This window comes from Panicum virgatum, chromosome 4N, assembly GCF_016808335.1.
Source record: "Panicum virgatum strain AP13 chromosome 4N, P.virgatum_v5, whole genome shotgun sequence".
Classification (NCBI taxonomy): domain Eukaryota; kingdom Viridiplantae; phylum Streptophyta; class Magnoliopsida; order Poales; family Poaceae; genus Panicum; species Panicum virgatum.
Window position 1 is genome coordinate 33,752,743 of NC_053148.1, and position 15,537 is coordinate 33,768,279.

The 15,537-nt window shown below is 42.6% G+C and overlaps 1 pseudogene; it reads left to right on the forward strand.

Annotated features, from left to right (window-relative positions):
- The first annotated feature begins 818 nt into the window (after positions 1 to 818).
- On the forward strand, positions 819 to 11,886 carry LOC120669342 (annotated as a pseudogene).
- The last annotated feature ends 3,651 nt before the right edge of the window (positions 11,887 to 15,537 follow it).

Here is a 15,537-nt window from a genome sequence, read left to right on the forward strand (position 1 = left end):
GGCCCGAGCAGCCTCTGCTTCGCGCTCGGCCTGGGAAAGCACGTCGCCGTCCATCTAGAGGAGCAGGGGAGCCGTGCGCAGATGCAGCGCCGGGCGGCGAGAAGAAGCGCGCGTGGGTGGCGCGCGGGAGCAGCGCCGAGAGCGCGCTAGGGAGGTACGCTAGAAGCGGCGCCAAAGGATGCGGAAGGGTGGGGGCCTGGGTGGGAAACCTAGGCGACTGATACCATGACGGAATTCTATTGCTCAATAATCTCAGAATTACAAGGTGAGTACATATATAAGATGAAGAAGCCAAGGGGCCATGGGTGTGAACACAGTAGAGGCCGAAGGGGCCAAATGTGAACACCATAACTAAACACAGGGAACTAGGTAAATAAATGGGAAAACCCAATAACCAAGGAGTCAGCACATTTATAGTCTAACAGTGGCGCCGGTGCCTGCTGGAGGGCGAGAGGCTGAGTGCAACTTGAGGGGAAAGCAGGGAGAAAAGCATCCTTGCTTGCAGTAGAGGGTGTAAAAGAAGATGTGATGGGGGAAGAACATGCTGATATGGATTTCCTAGATGACGTGGAGGTGACATGCTGTAAAAAATGGACTTCTTCCTTAAAAAATGATATGTCAATATTGTAAATGCCACTCCACTTAATTTTTCTTTAAAAAGTGCTGCATCAATAAATGTTCATTCTATGCCATTTCTGCTGTATCTACAATTTTTTTTAATATCCTCCTTTCGCCCTTTGAAAAGGATTCATTGCTAGCCTTCATGTCTGGTGGGGGCCCTGTTTACCACCTGCTCCCTAACGGGGTGAACATCTAAGATGGACCATCTTGACTCTAATGAATTTGATGAATTGGAGAGGATATTACAAGACCCAAATGCTCAACCATGTGGTCTATGGTTACAATATTTGAGAGATATAACAAATAACTTCTCTAGCAAGCAAGAACTTGGTAGAGGTGGTTTTGGTGTGGTATATAAGGTATGATCACAAAATATCACTTTATATATTTACTTATTAATCAGAGCTGATACTAAAACCAGTACCTAATTAATAATAAGAGATTTTTTAACAGGGGTTGCTACCATGCGGGGCAATTGTTGCTGTGAAGAATCTTCTGTCAATGTCACAATTTCAGGAAAGCCAATTTAAAAACGTGGTTGATAATCTAATGAGAGTTAGACATCAAAATATAGTACGGTTTGTGGGCTATTGTTATGAAACATGGCGTGAGTATATTGAATTCAATGGCAGGCATGTTTTTGCTGACATGCCAAAAAGGTTGCTTTGCTTTGAGTATATGCCTAATGGGAGCCTAGATAAGCATATTTCAGGTATGACAATTTAACATGGAACATACTAGCCTCTAATAATTTTTGTAAGGCACATACACATTTGGACTTGCATACTCATGTACACAAGAATGTGATTAAGAGCACTAGGTGTGTGGCACCTAATCACCCTAAGCAGGTGCTGAGGAAGGCCACGTAGGTGGATCCGTGGATGTGGACACCTAGAGCCTGGCATCACCTTCTAAAACAATGATCTATTGTGGCAATGAAACACTATGTAGAATATATGATGTGGATGTTGGTATATGAATGAATGACAATATACAATAGAATATTTGTACTCCTGTCACAAGATGATATAGATTGCAGATAACATTTGTTGACTGCTCTTGTTTGGGTTACATACATATCCAGAGGAAACTTGTGGACTTGATTGGCAGAAGCGCTACAAAGTAATCAAGGGGATATGCTGTGGTTTACATTACCTTCATAAGGAATGTCAAATTAATAGTTCTATTATTCACTTGGACTTAAAACCTGAAAACATATCGCTTGATGACAATATGGTGCCAAAAATTGCTGATTTTGGCCTGGCAAAACTCTTTGAAGACCCAAAAACACAAAGTCTTGCTACATCACCTATGGGATCACGGTAAGTTCAATGCCTTTTGGTGGTCCATTGCCTTTTCATGATTAGTGGAATGTTTCCCTTGCAGTTCTGAAACACTTTAAGGTACAAACACTCATGTTATATATGATGCAGTGGGTACATGGCTCCAGAATACCTATATGAGGGTATAATATCAACTAAGGCAGACATATACAGTTTGGGTGTGATAATCATACAGATGATCACGGGGCTCAGGGTCAAGCATTATGATAGTTTTTTGTGCGAAGACTTTGTTGAATATGTAAGAAATCATGGTTCTATATGGAGGTCCTGACAGGTCACTTTTCTTTCTACCTCAAGCTTTCTGTTCCAATTTTGTAGGTAGTTAAAAATTGGAGAAGCCGGAGTGAAGCAGTTCCATCAGAAACAGATTGCAAACAAATAAAGAGTTGTCTTGAAATAGGTCTTAGCTGCATCAAAACGAACAAAAGAGAAAGGCCTAATATAAGGGAAATTCTTGATATATGGGAAAGCACAAATTTTGATGTCAGCGATGAGGAAAGGCCAACTGTGAACCAGGTATTATCTTATACTAAACTGACACTGCTGATGAGTACAAGAGTTTTTTCTATTAGAATACATGGTCGGTATGTCTTTGCTATTCATTTGCCTGTCCAGAAATACCCCAACTATAGAGTATAAAACATTGAGTTTTGGTAAAATAACTAAAAATTTGAAGCGCTGCACTGTGCAAGCACCGTTACCAAGATCTAGTGCTGCTGTCACGGCCACTGAAACTTCTATATATTTTTTGTTTGGACTTAAGATCCTTGTCCAGTTCAGTATTTTTTCCCCTTGTCTGTTTTTTCAAGGCTGCATGCATGCACATGTAGCTTTATAAGTTACTTGCACATGCATGCCCAATTTTGGCACACAAGAAGCTGAATGCATTAACAGTGAAAAAAGTTTCAAGTACAGATATAGACTCGCTCACTTCAAATTATAAGTTGAGCCACAAAATAATGAAATAAAGCAACCGAAGAACACCACGTTAACACTCTAGGTGCCGCTTACCGCAAGCTGTCCTGCCCAATAGCCCTGACAATTACCATAGTCTAGCCTCCTCTTCAGCTTGACATGGGACCTGCTGAACTCTTGGTTTTTCACCATTTTATACACAACTGTTGCATTTACTCTAGATTAATCAAGCTCCAAGGGTTACCAAGGAGTTGAAGCTACGCTTATCCGGTTTAGGGAATGGCATAAAAAGATAGAATGGCAATCCTTGAGCATTACCTGTTCTTTCTTTTACTCTTCATTAAAGTATTACCCGGATGTATGCAAGCATTATTAAATGTTATATGGTACTCGCATTATTAAATGTTACATGGATAAGTACCGCAATATTCTATGTGATAGGATGATCTGGAGCATTTTAATGATGTTCGCTCTTTGCACGAGAATATTCAATCTATTTTATCCAATGAAGATGGAGATGCCAGTGGTAGTTCTGCTGCACCCAAATTAACGAGTCCTGCAGAGCCCAATCCAGCAGCTTCTAAAGGTGATATTTTTTTTTGTTTTCTATAAGCATCAAATAACATGTCCTTTTGTTTATAGGTTTTACCTTCAGTGAAATTAGTTCTTGGCGTTCAAGCAACAGAAGAGTTATTTGCTGCAGCTTTTCTTCAGATGGCAAGTTTTTGGCTAATGCTAGACATGAAAAGAGGGTATTAATAAATGGCATGCAATTATAATCTTCCTATTTGAAGTGGCACCCTTTTGCATCTCTAATTTTGCTATTTACTTCTTGTTGTAGGTTGGACTTTGGAACGTGGAAACTTCCAGACACAATATACACCAGAAGAGCACGCTGATATTATTACTGATGTTTGTTTCAGACCTAACTCTAGTCAGATGGCAACATCATCTCTTGATGAAACCATTAAACTATGGAATGCCAACGACGTAAGTTATGTTTACATGTTCATGTACAATAGGCATTATGTCAAGTGCCTCCAGTAGCAATGCTGCCATCATACTTATTTATTCTGTGCGCTAGCACATATATGAAATTTGTTTTAGAGTTTTGGTCATTGTTGCATCAAATACAAATAACTGTTCCATATTGTCCATGTCTTAAAGAGTAACAAGGTCCCATAGTACCACAGCTGAATTTGTGGGTAAATTATTAAAATCCGCTGAGTTGTTTTACTTCCAAGTGCTTATGAGGACATTTTCGCTCCCAATACCGAGCTTTGATATTTAGTGGTCAACAAATACTGATCTAAGTAGTGGTCTTCCAAAAGGGAAGTTATATTTCTTTCTTTAATTATAAAATGTTGAGTCACTAAAAAGGTTGTTGACACAACTCATTTGTAAAAGAATGTTGAGGCAATAAGAAAATGTCTGATCACCATTTCTTATAAAGATTGTTGACCAGCAAGTCTCACATAAAAAATTGAATCGCTGTGAAAGTTGAGCCAGCAAATTTTTTTTGTGAAAAAAGTTTGAGTGAAGGAAAAAAAATTGAATCGACACAAATCAAACAAATTTGGTAAGTAAAAAAAATATTGAGTCAACAGAATTAAAATATGAAAAGAGACAGCCTAAAAACAGGAAAGATGTGGGAAGTAATAGCCTAAAAGGAAAAGAGATGGGAAAATTAGTCAAAACTAGAAATGGTTACTAGTAGGCTAAGTAGTGCTTGACCACTAAATATTAAACCTCAGTTTTTGCCATGTATGCATTCCATGTCATCTCTAGACCTGTTTAGTATACAACCAGAGTGAGTCACACCAAAATTTGGTAACACTGAAATGCAGGCAAATGCCAAAATCCAGGTAAAATTTTGCTTTTCGGTTTGCAGCCACACCAATACATGGGCAATACCAAAGATTTTGTAGTGAAAATAAGGTTTGGATGCCATCCAAATTTCCAATTCTATTTGAGATAATGGAATAGCAACTGAAGGATATACTTTCATTGTTCAAGATGTTTACACATATACAGGACGAATCAGCATTGCGAATGGTTGCGGTGGCAACCATCCAAGGTGCGGGCTCGCATGGGAACTGCCATTGTGCAGTTAATCCCCAGGATGATATCATTCGATCTCTTGTTTTGTAACAACCATGTAAAACTGGCTCGGGGGGCAAAGTGATTAGTATTGAATCGGTCAAATTATTTTCCAGGGTTAAATGGACAAAGCGAATGGTTTGAGATAGTAAAATGAACCTTTTTTCGTAGAAATATGTGTTGTCCTCCTTCTGTGCTTCTTGATTAGCAAATTGTATTCTGCTATGAACATTCTAGTTCAATATACCAAGCTGTATGAGCTGGTTAAGTATGTGATCCGTGTGACCTGGTTTAACCTTGACACTCAACTTATGTATGTACTCACATTCAGTATAATACTGCTTATGTAATATGTTTTGCAGCCTCAATTGTCTCTGCATACGTTCATTGGGCATAGCTCCCAGGTCATGTCATTAGAGTTTCATCCAAAGGAGACATACCTTTTATGCTCTCGTGATGGAAATGGTGAAATCCGGTACTGGAATGTGACCCAGCTTGCATGTATGCGAGCTGTAAAGGTTGGTAATATTCCTTTTCAACCCTGGAATATAACTAGGATTGTGTTGAACCTTATTTTTTGGCAAAAGATTACCTTATATATGTAGTAACTAATCGTTTTGCCCAACTCTGCTGTCCTTGTACAGGGTGGCACTGGGCAAGTTCGATTTCAGCCAAATGCCGGACAGTTTCTAGCCGTAGCTGATGAAAATGTGGTTTCCATATTTGATATTGAGACGCATGGCAAAAAATACACCTTACAGGTTGTGCTCCTGTGTATTTTTCTTCTGTAGACCTTGCATGTGCACAGTTTGAATCCCTCAGCGTAATGTCTGTAGTTCAACAGCTGTGTTATTGTGCATACTTTTCTCCCTCTGTTTTGTAGTGAATCCCTTCTCTCTCTTTTTTTCGCATTGAGCATGCAATTAGTTTGCTGTTTCCTATTTTCTATGCAATGTGAACGTGAAATTTATTTGATTTTTATTCTCAGGGCCATAAGGCAGATGTGGAGTCTCAGTGCTGGGATAATAGCGGGGAATACCTTGCCTCTGTCAGTAACGATCTACTCAAGGTTTGGTCAATGTCATCAGGAGAGTGCATTCATGTGTTGGATTGATCTCCACCAGTTGGCCCAACGGCCAACTAGGCCCTTAGATTCGCGCAGTGCCATATAAAAGAGAGAGGTGGAGTTGATGGCTCGACATGAGGTTCGTCGCCGCCACTATTCCCACCGTCCTAACCCTAGACCGATCTAAGAGGGAGGCGCTGAAGCGATGGGAAGCCGCCACCAGTCCCGTCAATCGCACCGCGACGAGCCGCCTCTGCTCCACGCCGCCACTGCACCACTACTCCGACGAACTTCGACGTCTGCAGCGGCGCCATGGCAGGTGGCATCGGCGGGTACCAGCAAGGCTTTTCTCCACGGTTAAAGGTTTCAACCCTCTGATCTACACCTAGTCGATCCAATAGTATTAACAATGGCATCAGGAGCCAATCTAGTGTGCAGATTGAGATAGGGAAGGATTCGTTTGCGAATCGAAAGGAAAAGAAAGATCTCAATCTTAGATCGAAAAGAAACAAAGGAAAGAGAACAATTCGATCACGAATCAAAGTTTAGAATGCAGCCAAACCCTAACCCTAGGGAAGAACATAGGCCGGCACGACCTAACTGTCGCGCTGTGCACTCCATCGCCGGCCACCGCCGCGCGGGAAGGCCATGAGAGCCACCGTTTCGCCGGCAGACCGCCACTGTCGCGCGGAACAGAGAGCCGAGCCGCCGTCGCGTGGAACGAAATCAATTTTCGAATCGAAAAAGAAAAGCAAACATTGAACCCTAACCCTAGGGTTTGAGGTCCGCGGGACCTACCTGCGGTTCCTCCCCACCGTTCGCCGGCCGTGCAGGGTCGCTCCCTCGCCGGCCCGGCACTGAGCCGAGCCGCTGTTCGCCGCCGCCGGGAAGCCGGTGGCGTGCGCTCGCGGTTCTCGTGTGAAAGGGTGCCGACCACGGCTCACTTGACGGCGGCGCGCTCACCCTCCGGCGAGTGCGCGCGCCGGCGAGGAAGCCGCGGCGGCGCCGCCACACGCTCGTCCTTGGTCGCCTTGGCCGCCGCCGCCATGTGGAGAGAGCATGGCGGAAAGAAATGGCCTAGGGTTTGGGGGGGCGCCGGCGTCGCCCCTTTTGTTCCTGCGAGGAACACGGCCGGCCGTCCGATCCCGGATCGATGGCCAGGATCGCGCCTCGCCTCTTGGGCTGGCAAGTGGCCCACACGGGCGGAGGAGGGAAACGCTCGGCAGGCTGTTTCGGCGGCCCGGCTGATGGCTGTCGGGCTTCGGGCCCAAGAGGAGGCGGCCTAACAGGCCGCGGGCTGATTTCGCGCATGGGCCTCCTGGACGGTGACAGTCTTTTATTGTTTTTTCTATTTTTCAGAAGCATTTTCTATAGAATTTTGAATGGATTTGTTTATAGTTTGATCTCTATTCAATTTTGCACCAATGTGTATATTATTTAGAGATAAAAGTTCACAGTATTGCTTCTAAAAAATAGAAATTCCTACATGTTTCCGCTGCAAAGTTCATATTGTTGCTCTTTCATTTAATTAGAACCAACGAGACAATTAAATTTTGAGTAAGTTTTACCTCTATTCAATTTTGAACCAACGAGATGAATTGTTTAGAGAGAAACTGAGCACAAAGTATTGTGCCTATAAAGAAAAGTTTTCCGCTGCAAAGAAAAAGGTTAATCTTTCAATTAAGTCGGAACCAACGAGAAGATTTAATTGGAAGAATAGCCTAAAAGTCTTAAATAAGTTTTTTTCCTGTGGGTAAAGACACATTTAAAGGGTAAAAGACAGAAAAGTTTCCGCTGTTTAAAGTAAAAGTTGAGTTTTGGCATTATTCTGCCATTTGAAGTCTCAAAGTTGAGCATTACTGGAATCACAAAGATATTTCTCATGGAAGAGAAATTTAAAGTTGATTATGGTATTGTTATTTTCTGACCAACGTTGATGATAACATTATTATTTTTTTTTTCATGAATCATACCTTGAAGTTTAAGGTCTCTGGTAAATGTTCCATCAAAGTGACCACTTTAGAGAATAGCTAAAGAACTGCTCTCAAACTAGAGAAATGTATTTTCTAGTTTGCACTGCAATAAAGTTGATTATCCTCTAATTAAATTCGAACCAACGAGAGAATTTAATTTTGAGGAGCAAATATATGGTTTTAAAGTTTATTGAGATTTCCATACGTTAATTCCATTTCTGCCCAACGGTGATATGGAATTAATGTAAAAGATTATTCTATTTCTGCCCAACGGTGATATAGAATAGAACTTAAAAGTTTTAATTGTTGTCTTTTCAGACAGAGATTTGCATGTAGTTCTGCTTGAAGGGACAAAAGAAAATGAACTGAGTACTTGTGACTCATAAAGAAAGAAGGTCATCACATGAGAAAAGTACTTATGAATATTGATCCAAGGAAAAGAAGAATGAGCAATAAGAGATTGTTTTGTGAAATATCTCTTATGTACTCTCTATCAAGTAGAATTCATTTTGAGTTTATTCAAACTTGTGATAAGTCATACATGTTTAATTTGACCAACGTCGGATTAAGCATGTGTGTCATGGAATATTCAGATTTAATTCTGAATTTGATATAAGCCAATTCTGACATTTATGTCTGGAAAAAGTATGAAATAATACCCGCATGACGGGGTAAAGTTGGCATAGTGCTAATCCTGCACGGCGGGAGAAAGTGGTGATGACTCATGTGCTGGTTTATCCCAAACTGGGAGAAAAGTTTGTAGTAGCTTTGCTATTCTAGAATTGATCGGGCACTTCTATTGTGTCACAGTGATTAAGCACTCAATGAGTTTTAAAAGAATGGAAAGTTACATGCGAACCTCGAGATAAGAAAGATATGCAAGCATGACTTGCTAAAGTACTTGTAATAAAGGACTCTGTTGAGTTCGTGAAATGAAACGAGGAAAAAGTACTGCCATATCGAATAAAGGACTCTATTGAGTTCTCAAAGCAAAATGAGTAAAAGGTACTCCCATACAAAGTAATAAATTAATTGATTTTGCATGTCGTGATCATGTGGATGAAGTAAGTAATAAAAGTTTCCTCATTCACGAAAGTTGTGAATAGTTTTCGAAATTGTGGCAGAAAAGTTCAAGCCACATTTCGAGGGGGAGAAATATGAGAGTTTAGAAAGATACTCCCCTGTAATATGCATTGAAAGCAAGAGATGATCTATCAAAGAATGAATGTGACCAGGGGGAGTACAACAGTCACTATGCTGATACTCCTATGTAAAGAAATAGCTAAATTTCAGCATTCATGCTGGACTACCCTCAAAGATAGTAAGATGGTGCTTACGAGCACATATAAAGTTTACGGAGCACAGATAGAACCCAAACCAAAAGATTTATTGATATGCCATCTTTACAAAAGATGGCAAAATCTGGGGGAGCATGGTATGTAGATACCTTAGACTTGATGAGAAGTGGGAATGCATGTCCACTTCGATGATTCAAGAACAACAAGTTTCTCATATGTGCTGATGTTGTATACAACATATGTTGTTAGCTCTCAAAGAAAATGAATAAAGTAAAGAAGAATCTTATTATGCAGGATCACATTAGTCCATAGCCATTTGGCAAAAGGAGCAACAACATTCCTATACAAAGTAAAGAAAATCAAATGGAGGTCGATTCCACCTCATTTGAAGAAGTTATAACAATTACATGGGTTAAGTCCATAAAAAAGGATGTGATTCCTGAAAGAACCATCACAGTAGGTTATAATGGACCTACAAAATGTCAATGTGACTCCGGAGGAAATGTTGAAAGATATAAAACAAAATTTATGACAAAAGTTTTAGTCAAAGAGAAGAAAGAACATATGGGATACCACAATAGTAAATTCATTTATGGATTGAAGAAAGCCACGAGACGGTGGTATCTAAAGTTTAAATAAAATAGTATGAAATTTTGGGTTTAAAGAGATTAAGGAGGACAATAGTTTTAAGCAAAGTAAAAGAATGGGAAATCTGATTTCCTCATCTTAAATGAAGATAACATCCTACTTTCTAGTGGTGGTGTTAAAATATTGTTATAGATAAAGAATTCTTGTCCTCAAATTTTGATCTCGGTGATGGGTTTTCATTCTACGAATTGAAACTCATCGAGATAAAAGGAAAGGGGTATTATGATTATCACAAAGGCATACTCAGAAAAGATTCTAAAGAAATGAAGTATGCAAAGGAGTAAACCTACGCCTGTTCCTATCGTCAAGGGTAATGGTTTTGGGAACTTTAATGTTCCAGGAATCCATATGCTTCAGCTGTTGGAAGTTTTATAGGCGCGCAAGTAAAGAACTTACCCTGACATTTTTTGTGTATCCGGGTTATTTTGGCAAAAGTTCAATCCAGATATAGATCACTGGAACTAAATTGAGAATGTTGGTCTCATGCTAAGTTGGAAAGATCAAGTGCTCTCAAAAGATTGTGAGTACAAAAGTAGAACATGTGAAATGTGTAGCGAAATCCACAATTGTCGCTAACTTTCACACTTGGAGGTTTTGTGTGGAAAAGCTCCAAAATGAAACAATTATCATCAATGTGATGCAAAGACATGGTATAGCATGATACAAGGCCGAGGGACAGGCAAAATGGTTAAGAGTATTTGTACCCGGAGTTGATAATGGTTGACAGCAGCAGTAACTTGTTAATCTTACTGAGGAAGTGTACGGCACTCCATGGATTTATGAGCTAAACCTTTTCCTAGATGCCTTTGGTTTCTTCATCTCTGAATCTAAGAAAATGCATATTCGAGTACACCTAATGCTAGACAGTTAGCAGATTCCTATTTAACAATGAGATGAACCCAGAAGATTGTTAATGCGTCATGTAGTGTTTAGACTGTTTAGCAATCTAGCAATATTACATTCCTGTTCGGCAGGAGCTTACTACGTATGGTGCTGGAATGATGATCACAGATTCAGCAGCTACAATCACATTGACCTTTGCAGGTTGTTTTCCGTAAGTTTTTCATTAACATTCTGATTGTGCAGTCTCTGGTGTTATGGAACATGGCGAAGAACCAGAGCATGACGGTACAAGCTCATGAAGGTCTAATCGCCGGATTGGCGCAATCACCAGCCACTGGATGGTCGCTTCAGCGAGCTACGACAATTCTGTCAAGATGTGGAAGTAGCGGAGCAGCACTAATGATGGATGTAGATAGACCCCCCCCCCCCCCCCCAAAAAAAAGAAGATAACTTAGGCAGGCTCCGCTACTAATTCTGTCAAGTTGTGGAAGTAGCGGAGCAGCACAGCACATTCGTCAAGGCTGGTGCTGGGCAGCGTGCAGCCTTGACGAATGTGCTGTACTCAGGCAGGCAGGCAAGAGTAGTAGCTGTGTGCCCTGCGCTTTTGACTATGAAATTAATGCCTTGCTACCGGGATTGACGGCTGCTAGGTGGACATGCAGAGCCTAGCATGTATTATAGTTTTCATACATTCATGACTGTATTGCTTGTACTCCTAGTATGTATAGTTTTCATACATAGTACAAACCCAGAAGATTGTTAATGCGTCATGTAGTGTTTAGTCTGTTTAGCAATCTAGCAATATTACATTCCTGTTCGGCAGGAGCTTACTACGTATGGTGTTGGAATGATGATCACAGATTCAGCAGCTACAATCACATTGACCTTTGCAGGTCATTTTCCGTAAGTTTTTCATTAACATTCTGATTGTGCAGTGTCTGGTGTTATGGAACATGGCGAAGAACCAGAGCATGACGGTACAAGCTCATGAAGGTCTAATCGCCCGATTGGCGCAATCACCAGCCACTGGGATGGTCGCTTCGGCGAGCTACGACAATTCTGTCAAGATGTGGAAGTAGCGGAGCAGCACTAATGATGGATGTAGATAGACCCCCCCCCCCCCCAAAAGAAGAAGATAACTTAGGCAGGCTCCGCTACTAATTCTGTCAAGTTGTGGAAGTAGCGGAGCAGCACAGCATATTCGTCAAGGCTGGTGCTGGGCAGCGTGCAGCCTTGACGAATGTGCTGTACTCAGGCAGGCAGGCAAGAGTAGTAGCTGTGTGCCCTGCGCTTTTGACTATGAAATTAATGCCTTGCTACCGGGCTTGACGGCTGCTAGGTGGACATGCAGAGCCTAGCATGTATTATAGTTTTCATACATACATGACTGTATTGCTTGTACTCCTAGTATGTATAGTTTTCATACATAGTACATGACTGTATTGCTTGTACTCCAAGACATATTGATTATATATAGGAGGTCACCCCTATTAGGGTGAGTGTTTACACATAATCTGCCTCTCTACGTGGTATCTTTTTTTTGCGAAAAAGGAAGAACATCATATTAAAAGAGGTAAATATCAGGTACAAGTGCTTCCCTTTTTACGAAAGGGCCCCTACATAGTTCTAGAATTACACAGAGGTCCTTCATCTTCTTCCTCAATCCAGCGTTCCTGTGCATCATCTGAAGAAGCATCGCTTCACACCGACAACAACCACCATCGGCACCGCTTGGCTAGATGAAGAAGCTGGCACCACACATAGGAAAGCCGCAAGAAATTCGCGATAGCAGACCAGACTCTCCTCGCCAACTTGTCTGCTTTGCCAAACGCAACGCAACAGCTTCCAAGAAGAGCACCAGGGACTCCAGGCAAACCGAATAAGGCCGTGGAAGAACAGAGCGACCCAACCGGAAGAGGAATCCGCCGTCGACGAACCCGCCGACCCGGATAAAGAAGCCACCCCAAGGGGAGCACAAGAGCTCTATTCCAAGAGAAGAACAGAGCACAGACCTGCTCCATGAATCCTCGGCCAAGTCGACGTCGTCGCCGCCGCCGACGCCGTAGAAGACCAGGAGAAGCAAAATCCACCCGAAAATAGCGCCGGAGATGACCAGGAACCCGCAGTCATCGCCGTCTCTACCACCAGGGAAAGGAAGCTGGCATGATGCCGCCGCCGACGGCATCACCGGAACCCTAGCCTACTAGTACACACCCTAATACTAGTCGCTATATACCGTCGGCCGTCGATCCGCCCGATCCACTGCCAACCGGCGCCGGAGGGCCACCGGAGGGAAGAGGATCGAGCGGATCGACGCCGAAAACGTCGCCACCCGCCTCTCGCCTCTCTCGGTTTACTGTAGAAAGGGGAAACCGGGAGCAGTCTAGTTAGCGCGTGCGTCCTCGCCGTCTCGCCGCCGCTCAATCGTCCAGAATAAATCTAATCTCGGGCCTTCCTTTCGCATCGTCCAGAATAAATATAATCCCGGGCCTTCCTTTTCGCTGCCCCTTGAAAGGATCTTGGTGATGCTTAGAGAGAGGGGGAGGGTGTGAATAGGTGAACCTGTAGGGGATGAATAGACGAACCTATAATATTGTCACATCCTGAATTTGTTGGATTTAGGATTTCATTAGAACGAAAAGTAAAATAACAATATTATTATAATTTAAAAAAAATCAACATTTATTTTTGTTCAGTGTAGGAAAACAATTGGTTGTGTTTCTAAATTAAACGAGATTGTTCTATTTGTCTTGCATTCATGTTGAGGCTGTTCGCAGTGGGTACTCTATCCCATCCGGTACTGTCTCTTGCAGGATCGATTTGGTGTAAAATTTGCTGCAGCGGGGGCCTGTAAACGCTACGCTATGTTAGCGTTCCTCCTCCCGTTTGCTACTCACAGCATCGTACAGATGGCACGCTATCGCCGCTAGTCCCAACCACCCCGCCTTGCGCGCCGCTGCTCGAAACGGAAGGAGGAGGAGCCACCATCCACCATCCCCGCCGCTGCTCCCCGCCATCCTCCGCCGCCGTGCGCGTCTCTCCCGACACACAGCCCCCACCACGAGCTGGCCATGGGCGCACGCGAGAGGGCCACCGTTCCACCTCGTCGCCGGCTCGACCCTACTCCAAGTCGGGTCGCCATGGCCGAGCTCGAGTCCGGCTGAGCTTGACCCCTGCTCTACCGCCGCGCTTGCCGCATCCACCGCCGTCCCGCTGCGCAGCGGCCTCGCGTGCGTGCGGTCCGTGGATATAGAGGAGAGAATATTGATGAACTACTTGGGGAAGCTGATGGGTTTGCAGCCACATATGGTGGCTAATCGACCTGTCACCGAGCAACAAGCACCAGTGCAACCGATGCAACCCAGAGACATATCCTCGGTGGTGCCTGGGAGGGTTGACCAGGTCTCAGAAGAGGAGGGTCCAGAAGCTGTGTCATCAGTAACGGCGAGCAAATGAGGATCATATATAGTAGACAATGCAACAATTGAATCATAAAAGAGCTCAAAAAGTGTCATGATGTGTTCAGCAACATACCACTGTGTCTCTGTCAACATCATAGGTGAACATTCAACCCTAGGGTAGTGAGTTTGAATAAAGACACTAAAGCTCTGCTTATGAGGTACTAGATGCTTAAGCATAAGGTAGGTAGAGTTCCACCTCACATATATATATCTAAACCAAACTTCCTAGGCCTCTCATTGACAGCAATGCAATATGCTTTGTATGTTGCAATGCACTGGTTAGAAGAATTCAAGAAAGAGATTGTTGTTCTAAAAGCTTAATGGTAAGGTGATAGCCTCTTCAAGCCACACTTTACAATCAGATTAATTATATGGCAATCACATCTCTGTTGCAAGAACAAAGTACAAACATAACCAGAAAATTGAGGTGATAAAATGTTCATAGAAGAAGTATTAGCAGAGGCATTGTCTAAAGTAAGAGATACTACTTTGTCAGTTAAACCAAATTCTTCCAACACAACTAGAACACGCTCAACAATATTATCACCACTATGATAAACATCAATGAGCCTCAACCCTATGATCCACCTCTCTAATTTCCAATCAGCTCTAACAAAATGAACAACCACACTAAGATAGTCTTCCTTAGCATTACCAGACCAAATTTCAGAGGTCAAAGCAACAGAGGAAGCAGTAGCCAAGGTTTCAATAATGTTATTTCGATTATCAGTGTAGTACTTGACTAGATCTCTAGTTGTGGTTTGCCGTGAGACAATAGCAAACCGAGAATTATGTGCAATTTTAATGTATTCTTCAAAAGCGTTACAATCACCAAAAGACAGAGGAAGATCAAGTCTAGCAATAAAATGATAAAGCTATTTACATGCAACATCGGGACTATACTCCCAGTGACCTACACTACCGTCCGAGTTGAATTGGATCAAGGATTGAGATAAACAAGACTTCTTATTCCTAACAGAGCATACGGTCATATGCCACTTGAGAGTTCCAGTGCCAAAGTTAGAAGGAGCAGCATAGACATTACCACAATGGAGACACTTAGCTTGGAATCATATTCTCTTAGGGCACCTCCATTGTACAAGCAAACCGAACGGTTCGGAGACAAGAATTGAAAGTATGGTTCGATAGCCGCAGTGTAGGCATCGGTTTTGTAGGCTTTTGTAGGCCCCACATGCAATAAAAAAATTTCTCCCTCCTTCCAGATGCGCAGGATGTAGGACGGCAGCCCACAGCCATGTGCACATATAT